Consider the following 22702-nt stretch of genomic DNA (forward strand, 5'->3'; position numbering starts at 1 on the left):
GCAACAAATAAAATAAAACACGTATTTACCAGTGGTGTAAGGTGCTGGAAAGATGCATTGGTCCTGGGGCTCTGGGCAGGGAGAAGGTCTCACAAACTCTTCCAGCAAATGCCACTCCTGCAATGACAAACATAAAAGACATCTGAAGCAGGCGCCCTGTGGCCTCTCTCCAAGGAGGCCTTCTAAATACCAATGGTTAGGCATTCTGTTTAGACTCAAAACCTCCCTCATCTTCCAGCCCCACTTCCTTCTCACCCTGACCTCCCCTGGTAGAAGCCGAATCTTTAGTTCACTGGCTGAAAAGGTCCTGTGAGAATCGATGGATCTCAGGCAGAAAGAAGCTCCTGAGACCATCTATGACAGGTGCCAAGTGGGTCACCTCTAGCCTGTAGACGTATCAGTAATCTGCAGGATATGTTCAGAAAATTTGAGCCAAAAATTCAAAAATCAAGAACTGTCACATAAAATCCCAGATTTCTGGCTTCTCTTTTCAAAAAAGAGAGGATCTGTCAACATGGCCCCTGTTCATGTCTGAAAATAATCAGCTGGTGCTAAGAAACAGCTGCCCTTCACAGCCAGGTTTGACTATTCCAATATGCCACAGTCCCTATCGCTCCCCTTCGTCTCAACACAGAGAAAAGCTGTGGTGATCACTGTCCTTGTGTTATTTTGTTTGAGATACAGAAATATTTCCCTCTTCCTGTGATTCTAACAAAAGTGGAAAATTTTGTTCTAAAGGGTTGAGCTCTAAGAGGGGGAAAAAAGGTATAAGCACATATAGCAACTTAAGTTAGTGACCTCATTTCTGTAGACATTTGCAACCCCTGAACAAGAATATCACTCCCATTTTACATAAGTGAAAGGAGGAAACTGACTTACCTACTCCTACAGTTAGAACTGGCTCTGTCTCTAGAACTAAGGTTCAACCCAGGACTCTTTCAGTATGCCCCCCTGCATAGCATCTTCTATTACAAAGCAAAAAGTCAATTTTATATATATATAACATACACACAGGGGTATGTGTGTGTTTCTCTCAAAGCTAAATACTCAATTCAAGGAAACACAGTTGAAGTAGCCAATCTACTCTGTACTAAAACGCTTGCCATACCTTCATTTGCCAAAGAATGTAAGAGTAAGTTATATCAGATTTCCTATGGGCCTGTTTCCTAATGTGACATTTTCAATAAAATTGTGCTGCTTTAAGTACAGAAGTAGTTCTCACAAATACCATGAACTGGCTACTTCAAAAGTGCTCAGTTAACATTCCAAACTGTCTGAAACACTCTTTATGCTAGAAAAATGTCCCTGAATATGCATCTAGAATGCAAGGCTATCCATAAGCTTATATACAGGTACAAGCACTGTAATAAATTAACAATGTTCAACTATAAGGTCAGGGAGTTATTTATATCATTCCCCTCAAAGAATGTATTGATTCTCTCACTCAGCAGGTATTTACTGAGTCCTATTACACGCCAGGCAGCAGGCGAGGTGATGGATACATGAAAAGGCTCTCTTTGGGCAAGAGATTCAGACACTCAGAGACTTCGACAACAACAGGCGGATGTAAAGATCTGGGCAGGCGCAGGTGCCACGGGAGCCCTGAGTAGGGGCTCCGAGAGCAACTGAGGGGGAGAGACACACCCTAACATGGCCAGGGGTCAGAGGAAAGCCTGAAGCAGGGATGGGAGTGCAGCAGGCAGGGGGCTAATCAAGGGGAGGTGGGAATGACAGGGACAGTGTGGGCTGGAGCAAAACTTATGAAAGCCCCTTCGATTTATACTGTCCAGACCTTGTATTATCTTATAGGTCTTAAAACACTCCACCTTATGCCACCTGACCCAGCAGCATCTATCAAGACTTGATGCACAGCCCACATGTGCTCTCTTGAAAGCTGACCTTGCCAAGTGCCCAGACCAAAAATGCCACTAGTTTCAGCCCCGCTGCCAGGCAATGCCCTCTGTCACTCCCTCAGGGCAATCAATGCTGTCCCAGAGTCTGCAGGACCCTAGAAGCAAAGGGGTCGAAACACTCAACCCTCCTGTATTTCCAGAACCTCCATGATGTCTGAGAAGACAGTAAACAGATTTTTCCCTGTGCCTTCACAGGATGGTCCTGTTTCTACCTCGAGACCTGGATTTCTACAGCCAGAATCGACTATGCAGTCGAGACTCAGGCAGCAAGTTTTGTGAGAAAACGTTCCCAAATATCTGCCCATCAAAATGCCCAAGTATTTGCAGGGCAGCAATGGAGACATAGAGAACAGACTTGTGAACACAGTGCAGGAAGGAGAGGGCGGGATGATTTGAGAGAAGAGCACGGAGACATATACCTCACCATGTTATAACAGATAGCCAGTGGGAATTTGCCGTGCGACACAGGGAGCTCAACCAGTGCTCTGTGACAGCCTAGAGGGGAGGGATGGGGAGGGCCACGGGAGGGGAGTTCAGGAGGGAAGGGACACAGGGATGCCTATGGCCAATTCATGCTGATGTATGGCAGAGGCCAACACAATATTGTAAAGCAATTATCCTCCAATGAAAAAAAAGAAAAAAAAAATGCCCAAGTGGAGGTTCCCCTTTCTTCACGGATAAGAAAGAGAGGAGCCGCTGGCCCTGATCCAGGTGTGGCAAAGCCAGGGCAGCATCCCCAAAAGACAAGCTTCGGGAAAGGGACATAAAGAGGAGTGAAGGCCAAATACACGGCGATGGTTAGGGTTCAGGGTCAAGGTCTGTACAAGGAAACAAGGACGCATCTCTGGATCTGTAACTGCGGGGCAGGTTCCCAAATCTGGCTGAAAATTAGAATCACTTAGAAAATGAAAACAGCTTCTTGGGCCTCAGACCTATCAAATCAGAATCTTTGGTTTGGAGGTCTAGGAATTATATAGGTGATTCTGATGCCCAGATTCTGATACTCATTTAGAAAAGGGTTGCCTCTCACCTTTTTCCAGAACAACCTTTCACCCTTCAGAACAATGTCAAGGGCATTAGCTGAGCATCTTTCTGGCAGGATTCAAGAATGCAGGCTTGGGGGGAGTTGTACATCCTTAGTCTGTTTATTACTATCCCTATCGCATACTGTCACCACGACCACTTAACTCCTCTTTACTTTAAATAAAAATAGAATGGCAGCAGCCAGGATGGCAGCTGGGTAAATGAAGCCAGCCTCCCTCTCTGCCCTAATCCCTGTATACCATGACCCAATGCCAGGGCACCCAGACTACTGGAATTGTCCAGTCTCAGCAAATCTGAGCCCTTTTACACCTGTGTCAGCTCACCCTGACAGAGCAAAGGGTCTGGGAGCATCTGATCACCAACATGGCCTTTGAAGAACAGCTCCAAGGCACACAGTACTCTGATCAGGTCTCTACTGCCCACCAAAGAGCAGGACACTGCAGATCGATGAAATGCCTGGAAACCTGCCAAGCTGGCCCAGCACTTCTCTTCCCAGATTCCCACTTGCGGTCAAGAAACGGCCTGAACAATCTCAAGCCAAGAATGGCAAAGTAAATGCTGTGTACCACAAGGATGACAGATCGGAGTAAGCCTGTTTCCTGAATGGACCAGCCTAGACAGATCTCTTCCCTGACATCAACAGATGCTACTGGGTGACCTTCAAACAGCCCAGCACTGGAGAAAACCACAGCTGACCAAGGTCAGTCTCCCTGGCTGCAAGGCCCAGCAGCAATCCATCGTATCCTTTACCAAAACAAGGAGACAAGCAGCCCCTTCAGTCTAAGGGCTCTCCTCTCTGGCCATAATGCAAATCTGGAAGGGCCCAGTGGGGCAGGAAGTCTAGCAAAAGCACCAGATGCTTCTGGGGGGATAAGCAATCCAAAATTTCTTGCAGTACCTTATATCCTTGCATAAAACAAGAGCTTTCTCTGACCTAACCCTCCAAAAGACACCACAAGAGTTGCCCAAAGCCCTGCCAAATACCCTGAACCATCAGCTCCCTCATCTATATCCCCATCTCTAGCCCAACCCAAGAACATTAAACAATCCTGGATGTTGGGAAAGTCACCCTGGCCACCTTCATTCCTACTCAACACCAATCCAGACCATCCAACCAACTCCGGACCAACAAAAGCCTCTCTGGACACATTCATAACTACCGCATATGTCTCCTTCAGAGCACAAATCATTTATTTTTATATTGTTTTCCCACTAACATATGGATAAGGATCCATGCTGCTGTCTGTTTTGTCTTTGTGTCGTTGTTTAAGCTCTTTTGTTTGTTTGACTGGTGATCTCTGTATCCCAAGTGACTTCAAACTCTCTAGGTTCCTTCAATGTATACCACAAATTTCATGCCTTCCAACTAAAGGATGACCAAGTCAATCCATTCCCTAACCGCTGAGTCTGGCCTCTGGAATCTAATTAGTCACATCCATCAGTTAGTCCACTAATTCAGTAGACTAGGGAGGACCTTGCTCAGAAGGTCAATGTAGGATTGGTAAAGTACTAATCCAGTTGTATTCCCAAGGTCAAGTTCAACTGCAAAAGCTGAAGTCAGCAGGGAAAGGTTTACCAAGTGATGAGGAGAGAAGAGTCAAGACATGCAATCTGAGGTTCCTAATGGACCCTAACCCTCAACCTGATGCTGAAAGCACCTGTCCTCTGCCTTAGAGGGATGGTGGGGCCTGGCTCCTATCTCCCACCAGGAATCTGATCATAATTCTGGCTATGAGGCATGATATGACACAGCTTCAAAGTTCTGGGACTGCTCAATTGCCAGAACTGTTCCCTGTTACTCTTCAGCTCCTGTGAACTTCTGGGTCCCTGACCATTGCCTGGAATTCTGGTTTCATGCCCTCCCCAACCCTGCTACTTCATTCGTGTGTGTCCTAACTCCACCTGACCTTGAGGCATCCTGCCCATGACATTCACCCAGATCCTGGCTCTACCCCCTCTGCACACACCCCTCCAAAGCCTGGCACACAGGAGTGTCCACTGAAGGTAACTCGAACTCCAAGGCCCAACTTTCTTCCCAAGCTCATGGGAGACTCTCCACCCTCACAAACTCCAACTCCTCCATCAATAAACCCAGATGGTCCAGGCGAGACAAATCAATCCCCAGCTGGCCTTCAGGCTGACCAGTTCAGGAAAGAAACAAACCACAATGATTATCTTTCCTTTTTATGCAGATTTAAAAAATCATATTGTATTTATTACTTTAAGATGTCTTTAATATATACGAAACGAACTGTTTTGACCTCTGAAAGCTCTTCCCTACTTCTCAAAGCAAATCCCACTGGGTCCAGGGCCACACCCTCAGGACCTGAGTGTCACTGAAGCTTCCAAGATGCTCAGTACTCAGCTGGCTCCTATCTCCCAAACCCTGCTCACCTCTGGTCTTATTGCCCAACTGTCCCCCTTCCACACCCAGTGACAGTAGAAAGATATCTTTGGGAGCTTTTTATAGCTCTCCCACCTACTCCACAGATTCAGTAGGAAGGAGAATGAAGTTTCCAAGTCCTCTGAATGACACAAAGCTCTTAAAGTAGAATAAAATTAGTCAAAAAATAGCAAAATGATTTTTAGCTCCCTTAAAAAAAAAAACAGCACACCTACTTTATTTAAATGACTCACAGTGACTTCATACTTTCTTCCACTGGGATATGCTCTCCTTCCTCCCAAAGGTGGTGGGACCCTCCTTTCTTCCCATCCACTCCTAAGATAAGATATCTCCACAAGACACTTGTTCGGATTTGGGGGCTCCCAGGGAAAATCTTGACAACGAACAAGTCAGGCAATATTCCTGCTCCCAGGATGTGATAAATAAGATAATTATGGATTGAAAGTAGTTTTTGCTGGTAGGATTGAAGTTAGGTAGTCAGGGCTGCTGCTGCTGCTAAGTTGCATCAGTCGTGTCCGACTCTGAGCGACCCCATAGATAGCAGCCCACCAGGCTCTGCCGTCCCTGGGATTCTCCAGGCAAGAACATTGGATTGGGTTGCCATTTCCTTCTCCAATGCATGAAAGTGAAAAGTGAAAGTGAAGTCGCTCAGTCGTGTCCAACTCTTCAGGACCCCATGGACTGCAGCCTACCAGGCTCCTCCATCCATGGGATTTTCCAGGCAAGAGTACTGGAGTGGGTTGCCATTGCCTTCTCCAAGTCAGGGCTAGGCTTAGTTAAGAAGCGATATTTGACCTGAGATCTCCCTGGTGAGAAAAATCCCAGCCACAATAAGAGACAGGGAAAGAGCTTTGCAGACAGAAGGAGGAGCAAATGTAGAGACTCACAGGGAACGAGCCTTGGGCCACCTACAAGGAGACTCTTCCAGCTCATCTCTCCAATACCCAGCTTTCCATGCACCTCCACAACACCACTAAGCTCAGTCTAATAAACCTTTGCTCAAGTGCTTCCCTAGTGGTACAGTAGTTAAGAATCCACCTTGAAATGCAGGGAATGTGGGTTCAATCCCTGGTCTAGGAACTAAGATCCCACATGATGCGGAGCAACTAAGCCCATTGCACTGCAATTACTGAGCCCAGGCTCTAGAGCCCACGTGCCGTAACTACTGAAGCCCATGGGTCCCAGAGCCCACGCTCCGCAACAAGAGAAGCCGGTGCAATGAGAAGCCTGCATACTGCAACTAGAAAAAGACGGCACGCAGCAACAAAGACCCAGCACAGCCAAAAATAGCTAAATAAAAATTTTTTTTAAATAAAGAAACCTTTGTTCAGGCAAACTCTGCTGCCTTAGTAGCTGTTAGCTCCCTCTTGTCCCTCAAGGTCCCTTTGGTTGTGCCCAGTGCCCTTCCCCTCTATCCCAGGGTGATATATCCTGAAATCCTTTAGTCTGTTTCCCCCGACCGACTGTCCCCTGATCACTGGGGTCCAATCTAACTCATCCCTGTTGGCCTTAAACCTGGCACATGGGTGGCACTTAGTCAAGGTGCACTAAATTAAATCACCTCGCACGCACACACGTAAATGAGTGCCTCTATAAACTGGTGAGATCTGAATAAGGAGAGCAGACTGCAGCAGTGCCCACTTCCTGGTCTGGATGCTGTACTAGTTATGTAAGATGCTACTAGGCGGAAGGGCACACGAGAACCCTGCATCTTTTGCAGTGGGGAGGAGGGGGAACTTCCTATGAGTCTGTATCTCTAAGTTTTAAAATTCTTTTAAAAACCTCAACAATTTTGTACCTTTTACATACTCTAGCTTTGTGGTTTCTCCTTAAAAATGGCACGATCTGGTGATACTAGGTTTCAAGACAACGGCAGAGGGGGCTGTGCAGTGACTGTCCTCCCTTAGGTGGGCCGAGCTCTCAGATTCCTCTCCCTAAACACCAAAGCCAAGTGTCAGCTGCTATTCCTCGGGGTGCCTGCACTGCATTTTCTCCTAGAAATATTTCTCTATCAAAAGTAGGGAAATGAAAGGCCAATAGGGTCTTCTACTCCCAGAAAAAAGAGAGACTGCCACATTTTGGTGACAAACATCCCCGTAAGTTTGGATTTGAAACCCCTCCACCCTTCGTGGCATGTTACCTGCCCGGCCTGAGGCACTTGAGGTTTGGACCCTGGACTGTAACTTTCTAGGATCAAAGTTTTTACTCTAAGTCAGCAAATAAATTTAAAAACCAAACCACTGGAAAAGAACGCAGTTTAAATACACAGTATCCCCTTTGGCCCTAAATATCAATATTTTGGTTCTCTCATCTCACCTTTCCTGAGCACACAAGATGCTGCCCTCAGCCACCAAAAAAGAAGGCTCTACCTCTTATGCATAATCACACCCAGATATATAAGCAGGATTTTGTTTTTCCACTGAAATGGCAGTTCTGTTCAGCAGGGGGAGGGAAAAGGCCCTTGGGGCATGCCTTTCCCCCACCTTTCCCATCACACCTCCACCACCACCTCCCAAAAGGAACGTGCTTGGAATGCAAGTGTCCCTGAAAGGGGGTGGGGCCAAGGCACAGAGCCCCGGTGAACTGCCCAGTGAATGTTTTCAGAGCAGCCGTTTCCAATCAGGCTAGAGAGTCACCTGGGGCGCTAGACGATGCTCCTCAGGTGACACTCTTGCAGACAGGCACAGCACTGATTCATCCCTTGGTGTTTTGAAACTATTATTTTAGAAAAACCCCTCACTAACCTGGGCACCAGGGCAGAACACACCTCTCCAGCCAAGAGATGCCAGAGCTGCGTGGTCCTGTAAGGCAGTCACTAGGCATACATGGCCACTGAGCCCTTGAAATGTGGCTGGTGTGAACTGAGACGTAAAAGGAACCTACACACTGGATTTTGAAGACTTGGTATGGAAAAGAACATAAAATAGCTCACTGATTTTTAAAAGTACTGATTATATATTGAAATAATGTTTAAATACACTGGGTTAAAACAAGCATGCATGCTAAGTCACTTCAGTCATGTCTGATTCTGTGCGACCTCATGAACTGCAGCCCACCAGACTCCTCTGACCATGGGATTCTCTAGGCAAGAAAACTGGAGTGGGTTGCTGTGCCCTTCTCCAGGGGGTCTTCCCAACCTAGGGATGGAACCTGTGTCTCTTATGTCTCCTATATTGGCAGGAGGGTTCTTTACCACTAGCACCACCTGGGAAGCCCAGATTTACAAGTATACAGTTAAAATTAATTTTATTTCTTTTTACCTTTTTAGTGTGGCTACTAGAACGTTTTTTAATTTATTTTTAATTGGAGGATTAGAAAATCTTAAATGGCACACACGGTTCACATCTATTACACAGCCACACTTGAGGAGACACTCAACGTTCTAGGGTAGGGATTAGAATCCTAATGGAAAAAAATGAGGGCTCTGGTCAGGCTTGTCAAGGCCTACCAAGGCCTACCAAGTACATGATACTCAGCAGGTTCTCGATGTCTCTGAAGCTCAGTTCCTCTCCAGATACAGGCATGAGAACACCCAGCACGCTGGGCCCAGGGAAGTAAAATAAGAGTATCTGGAAGCATCAGACTGATGTCTTCCTAAAGCTGGTACTCAACACTTGTGCCCTTCTTCCACTAGCAACATACAAGAGGGACCAGGGCAGGTCTTCTTTCTGTCCTTGCCTGATCCCCAAAACACCAACATTTCCTAGAACCTTCTGGATGTCAGGCCAACCCTTCATGCTTTTCTGCAGAAGTGTTTCTCCCGTGTTCCTAGGAGCCCAGAAAGGGGCCAGGATGCCCATGCACAAACCTGCAAGTTCCAGCAGCCTTTTTATTCTTCTGATACCTTCAGTCACTGGAAGAAGTCATCCTAATGAACACAAACACTAGACAGCAGAGCACATGGATCAATTCAACCCGGGAGGGGCTCTGGCAGAAGACAGCACCTTATCTCAAGCAAACAGTCACTGCTCCTTCCCTTCGATTAAAAACCTCCCCTGTGCTAAGCCATCTCTGTCTCAAACCAGTACAAAAGAGTAATTCTTGAAGAACAAAAATTTAAATATCCTTCCCAGTATTTCTGTCAGTAAAATATGACCATGAAACTCAACCTGTTCTTCCTTCTTAGGGCAAATCTCTCTATGGGGGGGAAAAAATACTACGTGAATGAATCACTACATTTTCCCCACTGAGTCTGAACTGTCTCATATTTTTTTTGGAAATAGGGTACAAAGTGAATAAGCACCAAATCTGAAAACTCGGATACATTTTTAAATTTTTCAATGCAGAAAAATGATCCGGGGTTTGTTCACTGTAATACAAACTACACGTTGACTCTGGCACATCAGCCCTAAGCCCCTGCACCCAAACCACAGAGCATTTTCCTAGATCACTTCCCCCAAGTCTGCTTCCCACATTGCTCTGCTCCATAACTAGCCTCCATCTCCCAGACAGAACGTGCCGGAGTAGCATGAACGTAACTGTCTCCATGCAGCCTTGTCTCACTCGGGAGTCATACTCACAATCACATAATCATAATTACAATCCAGCCCAAACAAAATTCAAAATGTTATTGATCTCTTGAATGCCAGTGGGAGGGAATGCAATTCTTAATGCATTGGAAAACATCTTTAAAACCCCTTCTCCTTCTCTACCACTTAGTAACCCATACACAGCCAGTAGCCACCCTTCTATAGATTCTCCTCTTCATCTCCCTCCAACCCCCAACTCGTACACACTTTCCCTCTCTTTTTCTTTAGCCTCTGTTTCTTCTTCTCACCACAAGTATTGGGCCTTTTCAGACACAAATACAAGCCCTCCTCGCACACATTCACACATACACACTCACACAAACTCTGACTGACCCATCTCCAGCACAGCCTCCACTCTACATGAAAAAGGCCCAGGAACTGAGCTAACCAGGAGAAAATTCTCCTTAAAAGGTAGAGTAACTGGGAAGGCTGAGTAATAGACAACAATTTTGTTTAGCAGAGAGAAGAGAAAGTCCATGAACACTGACAGTGGCATGTGGCCAAGGAGTGTTAAATGTTACTCCTTAAACCAGCCAGCCCAATTTCAGAGAAGATGCTCTTTATTGACACCCAGATTATACTAATACCTCTGCTGGAAAGACAGCCCAGCAGAGCCATGAAGAAGCCAGCCCACCCTGACCTCTAAAAGCTTCCAGCACATGTTGACTGTGTATATCCATCATTATATGAATGGGAAAAAGGAGCAAATGGAGAGGGGGAGTTCTGAGGTCTCTGCCTACAGCAGAGAGTCATCCTGGTGCTTGGAGAAGTTACCATGACCTGAATGTGTGGAACAGGGGGCCGAGCACCATATAAAGGACTTCAGAGATAGCTCTGTTTATGCAACAGCTTTGTGCCTTCATTCACCATGCACAGAGGCAGCATCAGATGCAGCGAGGAGGAACAAGGAGAAACTATGATGAGAATGACCCAGCCTCTACTTTCAAGGAAACAAGCAGAGGGGATAAGAGCTATACAAGGTCAAAACTGATGAAGAGTTATGTCTGCTCATGAACAAGGTAAGAAGACAGATAGGACAGCTGTTGGGCAGGCACAACTGAAAGAATGCCAACCTACAGCCTGGCTCTGCTAAGGATTCGCTGTGTGGCCTTGGGCAACTTCCTATACCTCTCTTAGTCTATCTCCACGCCTGCAAAATGAGAAGACTGGCCGTAGGCGATCAGTGTTCCCTTCCAGCACTGATGTTCCACAGTTCTCTGATTTTAAGGATACCTGCCATGTGGGTCATGAACAGGTGGAGAACAGAACAGAACAGCAGGCAGGACAAGGAGTACAAACGATTCCAAAAATCTGAATTACTAGGATCACTGTCACTCTGTGAAAATACTCACTGTACCTTCTAGAGCTACAAGCGTGGTCAGAGTTACAGGTCCGTTTCTAGCCCTCTAATACCAGAACAACATGCACACTGTACCTTGAGTAGGCTGCTTGCTAATGGGCCACACTGAAGACACATTAAGAGCACTGCCTTCCTCCCACAGTGGTGAGACCCTTCCTTGTCCTAATGAAAGTCAGAGTTCATCAAGCTCCCTAGTTGGCAAATGAGCAGAATGCCTCCCCACAAGTCACTGAGCTTGGAGAGGCAGAACCAGGAGAGAAGCCCAGATTGTCTGACTCCACACCTACTGTTAAATGCCAGTAAGTAAACTGCGTGGGAGCCCTGCAAAGCGTGGACACTTAGAAACTCCACGCAGACGCACCTGACTGGCCTAAGAGGATGGGGGAGGATCCTGTAAAGGCGGAGCCAGGAGCCACCTCTCCTTCCTCCACCTCCTTGACAAGCAGAGTCATCACCAGCTGCAGGGGTCGGTATCCATCTTATATCCCGTTACATGTGTATACATATCCCGTCTTTCAGCAATGCACGTGGTGACTTGTACTCTAGACTGAGGTACCCCAGATCCTGGGGTCCCACTGGAATCCTATGCAAATCTGACCACTTTCTAAATGCACATACATGGGCAAGTCATTAAACATCTCAGGGCCTCAGTCTCCTCATCTGTAGAATAGGGATAATAGAACTCTACACCTCACAGGGTTATGAGAAGGATTCGAGGAGGCGATACACATAAGTGCTTAGTACAATGCCTACAACCACATAAATGTTACAGTTATTACCACTGTACTTTTTCTGGGGAAGAGTCCACAAAGTTTTCATCAGCTTCTCAGACCCAATAAAAATTAACGTCAGCCCTCTTCCATGTGCTATCCTTGGAATGGAACCGAGGTCATCCTGTGGGAGGTTTCTCCCCTAGCTTCCTAAGGCTTCCTCACTGTTCCAGAAGGAAGGGATGCAAGGCTTTCTATGCTTCCTACTCGTGGAGAGCAGGAGAAAAAGAACTCTGCTGAACTGAATAAGCATTTCTGTGGCTGGGAAATGCCTCCTCGGACCCTAAGGCCCCACCCTAACAGTGGGAAATTAAAAAGGACAAGACCAGACCCCAACTCCAGTTTCTACACAGCTGGGAATAAGCCCACTCTGTCCTGACCCACTGGGGTGCAGGAGGAGGGCTACAGGTGCTGTGGCCCAGGCCCCCCTCCATCCCAGGTGTCTGGCCATCTTTCCTATACCCCCTGCTAGGGAGCTGTGAAGAGAGAAACCACTAACTCCAGGTACACAACAAGGTGATATACTTCCCCCAAGGTGACGGGACGCCAAGAAGATCCGAAGCTGAGGCCCTAGCCGAGAAAGAAAAGCTTGAGGAGGAAAGAGATGAGGAAAGAGATGAAAGTTTGAGGAGGAAAGAGATGAAAGAGACGGGAAGCTACTCGGGTCCAGGCTTGGCAGCTCTCTGGTCTCACGACCTTGGACACGTTACTCAACCTCTGAGTCTCAGCTTCCCTGTCAATAAAATGGAGGGGGTGGTGCTAATTAACAATCCTTGCTTCAGAGGCGTTATGAGGGTCAAATGAGGTCATCAGTGCAGACACTTAACACACATCCGACACACTGGAAGTGCTCACTCAGCTTGATGACCATGAGGAGGATGAGGATGATGAAGGCGGAGGCAGACGAAGGTTAGCACGGCCACGAACTCTTACTGTCCTACTGTTGTTCACATGTTGTATTAAATACAAAATCAAGGCCGGCTTGTGGGGGGAGAACTACCAGTACCAGAGGGACACACAGGGTCCTGAACCCAAAATACAGAAGAGCTCTAACTGCAGAACCCCAGCCCACCTTGGGTAACAATGAAGGTGGAGAACACAGTGCCTAACGAAGGGCCTCAAACATCACGCTTTACCCTCAGTGGGAACAGCACCACTTCACAAAATAACCCAGTAACTCACTAATAGGCATTTAGTCTTTGATCAACAATGAGGGAATTACTATTCAACAAACACGACACTGGCTTAGATGAAATCTTTTAAAGCAAGGGACATTTAGAAGAAAACTAAATACATGTGAAAATAAAAGAGGCACTTTTTTGACAGTAAGAAAGACTGGGGATATCAGTTCCCAGGGCAGCCCCGGCTCCCACCATCTCCGTGTTCCAATCTGTCATCCTTCCTGAGTTCTCTACCTTGTTACCTTGCTGGCAGACAAGGAGTAAGTTTGGAAGCAACCATGCCTTCCCAAATAATTTCCTCCAATATAAAAGCAATACATGTTTATCCTATAAAGCTGGGAAAACAAAGGAAATCTCAAAGGAAATGATAATCCAACCCCCAGCATTACCATGTTGATCTATCACTGCCTGTTTCTCAAAGTCAAATCTTTTTCAAAGAATGATATTCTATGGCTTTCCTAAGATAGCCAGCACGTCTGCAGATCAGTAAAAGCTGTAAGAATCAAGAAAAGTTTAGAACTAGTTGACAAAAGGGACACAAGACACGTGCACACACGCACACACACACGTGTAAGACCTGCCTCTCAGAGATCTCTCGAGCTTACAACACAGGATGGTCGCTGTGGCCACCCCTGAGCTAAGAAGTATAAACTCAGAGGATCAAACAAGAACTCCACCCACTAAAACAATGCTCTTTAAGTATCAAAAAGTCTAGCATTTCAAACAAGTGTTTTTTAAACACACATTGGGAAAAAAAAAAAAAAAAAAACCCAAAACCTAGGATGTGTTCCTTGGCATAAATCTGGGTCAGTTCCTGGTGGGGTTCCAGGCTAGAATTTCAAAAGATATGTAATTATTCCTCATGACACTGATACCATTCTATCAGACACAAATAAATCAAAATCATAACAATAAAGAAAAACAAAACTGAACCTCTCTGGCAAACACACTCAGTGCTTAGAAAACATGTTTTTACCAGCATCTTTCATGGCTGCCTCTTAAAACCACTTTCAATATCACTTATGCCAAAAAAATAGGAAGAATAATTTGTTGACAAGTTTCAAGGTTGCCCCCATTTGTTTATTGGAGGGGCATCTCAGACGAGGTTGTTAGCTCAGCAGGAAAAGACTTTGCAATAGATGAGCGCCGAGTTTTGGAACAGGGCAGCTCCTTGAGTGAGCAAGCTTCTCACTGTTGCAGGCTGTAAGCAGAGGTGTACAAACCATGTGGCTTCCAAGGTCCCTCACAACTTTAAGATTCGGTCTTCATTTCAGAGGGCACTGCCCTGTGGCCTTCCCTCATTCCACATTAAGGAGAAAGATGGCAAGATCACTAGCATGGATTCCAGTAGTCTTTTCCAGAACTCAGAAGGGCCTCAGAGACAGACAAGGACAAGAGGCGGGGGTCACTTCCCAGCCTGGAGGAGACAGGCTGGCCCAGAAGAATGGTCTCTAAGAATGAACAAAGAATTCAGAGGTGTCTGTGGGTGGCTCTGGAAACAGAGTGGAATGCCAAGACTTGGGAGTCCACAAGCCATATGCAACAGCTTTTCCGGAAAAGGCAGCACTTTTGGCACTTAATACAGATCGCTCTGGGTCCCCAGGACACAGGCAGCTCTGCCATTGCCCCACAAACCCCAGACATCACCAAATATAGGCAGAAGTCACTTCCTTGAGAATGTCCTGAAGCTCAGAGCTCAAGAAAGTTGCCTCCTAAGACCCCCAAAATAACCAAGCCCAGCAAACAATGACCTGCAATTAACTAGGATGATGTGTTTTCTCTATAATCTACAGTAAAAACAAAGAGTAACAAAATAGTTATTGGTCCAAAAAAACCACATCCAGAAGACGGCCTAATTCAACCCAGCTTCTTGGCCCTTGGTTACAGTTGATCCACGGACCTAGTAACAACACATGGCCCAATTAAAACCTAAAACTTAGAATTTTGGACAAACTTTAAAGTTTCATTGGCAAAATCATATAAGGCCAAAAGGTTTGCATGTTATTCCAAGTAAGGACCCTCCATGTCCCTTAGAATAAGGTATGACACTTGTGACTTTTGGAGAAGACAGGAATTTTTCCTCTGAAACTAAAGTGCGTGGGGCAAAGCACACAGGGTGGAGAAGAAGAGCAAAATCCTCAGGAGGAGTCAACAGATAATACCTTGAAGTAGCAAAACATGCAAGCTATTAAAAAACGTGGAATACCAAAAGACAGTGGCTACGACTTTTAAGTGATGCCATTGGGCTGTGGCAGGTGAAAGTGAGGCAGTAAACAGTTCTGTAAGACCCATCTGGTTCCTGAAACCATGCATGCACACACGTGTGTTTAGTCGCTCCAGTCGTGTCCAACGCTTTGCAACCCCCTGGACTGTAGCCCACCTGGTTCCTGTGTCCCTGGGATTCGCCAGGCAAGAATACTGGAGTGGGCTGCCATGCCCTTCTCCAGGGGATCTTCTAGATCCAGGGATCAAACCCAGATCTCTTACATCTCCTGCATTGGCAGGTGGGTTCTTCACCACTGTGCCATCTGGGAAGCACAAATGAAACCATATGCATGTGTCAGTTCAGTTCAGTTCAGTCGCTCAGTTGTGTCCGACTCTTTGCGAGCCCATGAACTGCAGCACGCCAGGCCTCCCTGTCCATCACCAACTCCCGGAGTTCACTCAGACTCACATCCATCGAGTCAGTGATGCCATCCAGCCATCTCATCCTCTGTTGTCCCCTTCTCCTCCTGCCCCCAATCCCTCCCAGCATCAGAGTCTTCTCCACTCTTTGACAAAACTACAAGTTATAAAAAGAAGAAAATGGGGGTGGGACTAGGGTACCTTGGATGCATGTATTTCCCAACTTAAATACTTTAGGGAAATGATAACACTTAACTGTTGTTTCTCCATATTTACTAACCAGAATATTATATTCTAGTAACTTTTCCTTGATTAAAGAAATATTGTTCATTGTAAGAAAAACTTGGAAAGTAACACCCCCTCCCAAAAGTGGAGAAGGAGGAAAAATAATTATACAATCATTCTCCAGAGAGAATTACTGGACGATTTGGAGGTAGTTTCTTTTTATACATATCTATAGGTACATATATCAGTAAAAAGAGAATTTGCTTTAACTCTCTGGAGTTATCCAATGACCATAAAGTTTTCGTTTGATTTTGGAGAAAGAACATTTTATTTTTTAAAGCATTAAGTAACTTAGGCCTTTGCTTCTTTTATTAGTCAAAATTAAGATTTTAAGGACAGGCATGCCAGGTTGTCATATTTTGACTACAGGGTGCATTTACAAAGAAAAAAAAAGTACTTTCTGGATAGCGGTGTGGCAACTTTCAGAATTCTTAGACATCAAATTGCAGCAGTGGGGTGAAAGCCTTACTGAAAATTGGTTTCACCTCAAAGGGTTTTCCAGCTCTCTGCCCGTGTGCCTGGTTCCTTCCCGTGCATGTCTTGCTTCTCTCTCCCTGCCCACGGTCACTAGCTCTCCTCCCTCCTCCACACCACTTTCCTGTTTCATCCGTCTCACACCTATACCATTCTCCCCGACACCCTAAACCTGACGGAATACGGACTTGAAGTCATATTCTTCTTACTTTTTGCATTTGCAGAATTGTCTTTAAGTTTAAAACAGGAACATAAAACATTCCATTCATCCATTTTCTAAGGTCCCTGCTGCCTTTTTTGTTCCTTTTTTTGAACAAAAGCAGCTGTAAGTCTGACTAGAAAACCCTCAGAAATAAGAGCTTTGACCCCTGTCTGGGAAAGCCAGTGTAGGCACAGAACGGGCCTTGTGTGGGCAAGGGAGTTTCCCAGAGAAGCCAGGGAGGGGGACTAAAGCCAGAGTCAGCTCACACTTCCCCTGGGGACCTGCAAGAGGAAGGGCCAGGCTCCCCCACACAGCACCACCCCCTGTGAGGACATCAATAGATCCAGAAGGCAAACCTGGGCTTCCCTGGTGACTCAGTGGTAAAGAATCATCTGCAATGCAGGAGACTTGGGTTCAATCCCTGGGTGGGGAAGATCCCCTAGAGAAGGAAATGGCAACCCATTCCAGTGTTCTTGCCTGGAGAAACCCACTGACAGAGGAGCCTGGCAGGCTATGGCCCATATGGTCGCCAGAGTCGTACATGACCTAGCAACTAAACTACCACCGAAAGGCAAACCTAAAACCATCAGGGTATCGAGCTAAAGAACCACCTACTCCTCCATCCCTCTGAGAAGGACCTGCATGTTTCTCTGATCATCCGAAACGTTTTGAGTCTTTTCTCCCCTACAAGAGCTTCTTCTAAAATCAGGTTACCCTCATGCTATACATATAGGGCTTTTGTAACTCAGATGTTGGATACATCTTAAAAGAACTTTCTGGTTCAGATTAATCTGAAAAACTGTGAGTTCTCTCTTCCAGCCCTAAGAGAACTGCATACTTCACACAGCTGACTTCAACAGCTGCAAGGGTCTGATGAAAAAGAATATTGACCAGGCACAATCCTAGGACGGCCTCCCATAGAAAATACAAATCTGATCTGATAACCCCGCCAGCAGTGAATTCACCTGCAGCTTTATCATCTGGCCCTCACTTTCCATTTTAGTTTTAGGCTCCTAATGGGATCCTTCCCCTTAGATGCTTCACTGAGCTCAGACATGGGTCACATACACATAGTTATAGCATCTATTGCAGGTCCCTGAGTCCATGTCAAGAAAGGGATAGATTCCATTTGACAGGCTTGCACTCTAGTATCAGAATGGTTCTTAGTCACTGCTGCATTCTTCCTGGTAACAGTTCTAAGCCATTTCCTTGTGAAGATATATGAACATATTTTAAAGAAAGAAAGGAACATAAATGAGGCAGTTCCGCTTTCCCCCAAGTATTTCCTGAAAAAAGGCTCCTGTTCTGAGAGGTATACCAGTAATTCCCATACCGTGAGTTTTTGGCAAATGAAGCCGGAAACTGGGGGAGGGGCGCAGAGGGGCGACCAGACGAGGTAGTTCGGTTCTCAAAGAGCAGCGAGACAAGTTTTTATACAGTGGCAAATGTTCCTTTTGGACTTGCTTCAAACCTGTGTGTGGGCCGATTCTCTGAAATAAACAAAATCCTCTTGTATAACAGAGGTTATGGGGTGATTAAAAGGGTGAAGATCCTGATGGAAAGGAAGTCACCCACGAATCACCTCTGACTTTAAATAAGATCACCTCATGCCTGCATTGCGTCTCAACTCGAAAAACCTGGTTAGCAATGTGGAGGGATATCAAAGGGTCTGTGTAGCCCTGGATGGATGGATGGATGTTGTCCCCCGCCCCCTAGCCTCCCCTTAAGTCCAGTGACAACCTGAGCTTGTCTAGCTTTTGAGAGCATTGAAACACCCTGATCCATCCAGCAAAGAGCTGGGATGCCAACCCTGGCTCCAATCAGCCCCCATACACCGCCAAGGGAGGCACAATGTCCCAAACAGCAGTTGGCCAAACACGTGAGAGGGAGGTGCAGCTGCCGAGCTTTCATATTTATCAGGAAGAAAGAATGTTGATTTTGCAGATTTTTGATAATGTTTTCCCAGCCAGTGTTATTCCCAACCCATTTAAAAATGCAATCAGAACACCACCCCTTTCCTCATCAGCCTCCTTGAACTTAAATGGTTCCATCCACCTCGGCCCTGGAAACCCTTCTCTCTCTACTAGCCACACCTCAGTTTGGCCATGTGGAGTAGCAGAGGAAAACCAGGAGCTTTGCAATGGCAGTTTCAGGGCAGGAGGAAGAATATTAAATTCAGACTTGGGCTTAAGACCCTGGCAGCACGTGGTTGCAAGATCTCTGTGGGCTAGCCAGGTTTATCCACAAGGGACTCTCGCAGCTCTGTCCTTGGGTCTGTGGTTGTACTGAATTGCTGCCATGGTCTCACTATAAATTTAGTAACCCAGATGCAATAAGCTACAAATTAAAAAAGACTAGAGTGAACCAAAAAGTTACTTTAGACTGAGAGCAAATAATGGGCCAAGCACCGGCCATCTTGCTGGAGGGAGCTGGCACGCCACCGCAGAAGGGATCCGGAGGAGAAAGAGCCCTTTAGAAAATGCTGAGACTTTGCCCAGGCCCTTTTGAAAACTGGGTTCTTGGGACATTTCCTGAATTTCCTCTCCACAATCTTGAACACTGACTATTATGTGGAAAAAAGAAACAAACATTTAAGAGGACAAAAATATATCCTTGGGAGACACAGGAAGAATGCTGTTTGAATTAAGGACTTTTTCTCCCTCATACACAAAAACTCATACTCAACCAGCCTTATGAGTAATCTACTGCCATGGTGGATGCCCGGCAAGCTCTGTCATAGCCAGCAGCCTCTGCCAACAAGTGGTGCAGTGGAAGAGTTGTCTGTCCAGCTCCCTTTCTGATGCTAGTCTATTTTTGGTTAAAAACTTCGTCTTCAGTTAGGGACCAGACTTGCCTGAGGCTCCCTCCTTGGAAATACTATTTGATGACAGCAATCCTCAAGAGCCTGTACTAAAAATGGCTTTCCAGCTAAGAGGCACTGTGGAGATCAAGGCAATTCTAGACCCTTATTGCCATGGTTCTGAGCTGAATGTAAGGATCAAGGGGTGACCAGCCCAAAAACATCATGGAAAAGCTACCTACCCCACCATTGATTAAATGTCTGTATGCCCATCACTATGCACACATCATAGCTTCTAAGAGGCTTATAGTTTGAGATAAAAATCATTCCAGTGACAGCTCATCAGACAGCCATATAAAGAAAAACTTAAAAACCCATTATGAGTCACAAAAAGTTGTGAGAATGGAGCAAATGTGGGCTACAAAGGTCACCCAGACTTTGCACTCGGAGAAGGCAATGGCAACCCCACTCCATACTCTTGCCTGGAAAATCCCATGGACAGAGGAGCTTGGTGATCTGCAGTCCATGGGGTCGCGAAGACTCAGACATGACTGAGCGACTTCACTTTTACTTTTCACTTTCATGCACTGGAGATGGAAATGGCACCCCACTCCAGTGTTCTTGCCTGGAGAATCCCAGGGACGGCGGAGCCTGGTGGGCTGCCGTCTCTGGGGTCGCACAGAGTCGGACACGACTAAAGCGACTTAGCAGCAGCAGCAGACTTTGCACTAAGAAACAGACTCCAAATAAGCCCTGAATATTCACCAGAAAGACTGATGTTGAAGCTGAAGCTCCAATACTTTGGCAACCTGATTCGAAGAACTGACTCATTAGAAAAGACCCTGATGCTGGGAAAGATTGAAGGCAGAAGGGAAGGGGACAACAGAGGATGCGATAGTTGGATGGTATCCCTGACTCAATGGACATGAGTTTGAGCAAGGTCTGGGAGTCAGTGATGGACAGGGAGGCCTGGCATGCTGCAGTCCATGGGGCCACAAAGGGCTGGACATGACTGAGCGACTGAACTAAACAGACCTCTCTTAGAGGACAAAACCAATATTCTGAGGTTTTCTTCTACTCCAAGAAGCTACAGCCCAGGTCATCTGCTGGTCGACCAAGAAAGAAACCATTAAGCAAACCGCATCCCCTTCTAGCTGTAAGTGTCTCCTGGAGCTAGAATACAGATTTAAAAGGGGGAGACTTTAAGGAGGACAGATGGCCAAGCAGCACTCTGGGGTGATTAGAATAAAAACGGTGCCCACCACACATTAGCAGACTAAAAAGCAGGTTAAAATCTCTTCAGTTATTTCCTTAAGTATCATTCTTCAATGCAAGCATCAGAATCCCTGGAATCTCTCTAGACCTGAGAAATCAAAGTCTCTGAGGGGCGTGGCCAGGGAATCGTTTTTAACCAGACACTCAACATGGCCCACAAAGTGTGAGAATTGCTGCTAGCCTATTCCAGCCTGTCCTCTTCTGACATGGGAGTAATTTAGGAAAAGGCTGGGTGCTTCAGTTAGGAAAGAGGTTTAAACAGAAACCACACATGTGAAGAGAGGGAAGAGGCTGGAACAATCAGAATCTCTTAGAGGGACAGACAGAGAATGTGCTGATGAGCCATAAAGCCCAGCAGGGAGACTCTCCCTCCCCTGCAACCTTGGAAGATCATAAGAAAGAAGGTGATTTCTTTGCAGGCACCAAAAAGGGCTGGAGTGTGGGTGGGTCTGGGCCAGCCTCAAGAATGGAGGAGCTCACCAATGTGGATGGGACTGTCCAAGTTAGGCCCAAAGCACGCTGCAATAAGTACCTTTTGCCCCACACACCGCAGTCCTGAGAAGCATAACTACCAAGTCCAAAGGGATCCAAGGGAACAGTGAAGTTGCTTCCACCCAACTCCACACATCACAGCCACCTGGCCAATGCCCACTTAGCTCTGGCTACCACACGGCCTGGAACTGACAGCTACACTCACCATTTCCCATCTCTCTCTCTGTTCAGTTCAGTTGTTCACTCGTGTCTGACTCTTTGCGACCCCATGGACTGCAGCACACCAGGCCTCCCTGTCGCTCACCAACTTCCGGAGTTTACCCAAACTCATTTCCATTGAGTTGATGATGACATCCAACCATTTCATCCTCTGTCATCCCCTTCTCCTCCTGCCTTCAATCTTTCCCAGCATCAGGGTCTTTTCAAATGAGTCAGCTCTTCGCCTCAGGTGGCCAAAGTATTGGCGTTTCAGCTTCAACATCAGTCCTTCCAATGACTATTCAGGACTGATTTCCTTTAGGATGGACTGGCTGGATCTCCCTGCAGTCCAAGGGACTCTGAAGAGTCTTCTCCAACACCACAGTTCAAAAGCATCAATTCTTCAGCGCTCAGCTTTCTTTATAGTCCAACTCTTACATCCATACATGACCACTGGAAAAACCATAGCCTTGATTAGACAGACCTTTGTTGGCAAAGTAATGTCTCTGCTTTTTAATATGCTGTCTAGATTGGTCATAACTTTCCTTCCAAAGAGTAAGCATCTTTTAATTTCATGGCTGCAGTCACCATCTGCAGTGATTTTGGAGGCCCCAAAAATAAAGTCTGCCGCTGTTTCCCCATCTATTTGCCATGAGGTGACAGCCCTGAGGCAGTGGCAGAGCCAAGCAGCTCCGGGTCTGGGCGGTATGTGCCAGTGGGTCTCAAAGTGTGGTCACCAGTATGGCAACATCAGCATCGTGTGGGGACGTATTAGATATACAAATCCTCTAGCCCCACCAGAGAGAGAGCTAGTAAATCAGAAATTCTGGAGAAGGAGCCTAGCAATCTGTAGCTTAATGAGCCCTGAAGGTGATTCTAATATAGCTGAAGTTTGAGAACAAGTATGGTATGCTATTAACATGAAGCATAATGGTGAGTCAACAAAAGTGACATTCATTTACTTAAGCCTACAGAACACTTTCAAATTTGGTATCTTAGGGATGCTCTCCTCTAATCCTAAGATCCTATAATTCATTTGAATTTCATAGCAATGCTGAGGTAGATAAAGCAGAATTAGTATCTCATTTTACAGGCAAAAGGATTGAGGTTGAGAGATGGGGTGACTGACAGAGATTACCTTACCCAGAGC

The 22702-nt window shown here is 46.2% G+C and overlaps 1 protein-coding gene across 3 annotated transcripts in view; it reads right to left on the reverse strand.

The window, feature by feature from the left end:
- The window catches only part of SORBS1 (sorbin and SH3 domain containing 1), a 233341-nt gene that overhangs the window by 170714 nt on the left and 39925 nt on the right, over nt 1–22702 (reverse strand). For all 3 annotated transcript variants that reach the window (XM_052660712.1, XM_052660713.1, XM_052660714.1), the window contains exon 2: nt 30–117. The gene's annotated coding sequence lies outside the window, so the exon portion shown is untranslated. The remainder of the gene's footprint in view (nt 1–29; nt 118–22702) is intronic.

Source organism: Budorcas taxicolor, chromosome 23 (assembly GCF_023091745.1).
Source record: "Budorcas taxicolor isolate Tak-1 chromosome 23, Takin1.1, whole genome shotgun sequence".
Classification (NCBI taxonomy): Eukaryota; Metazoa; Chordata; class Mammalia; order Artiodactyla; family Bovidae; genus Budorcas; species Budorcas taxicolor.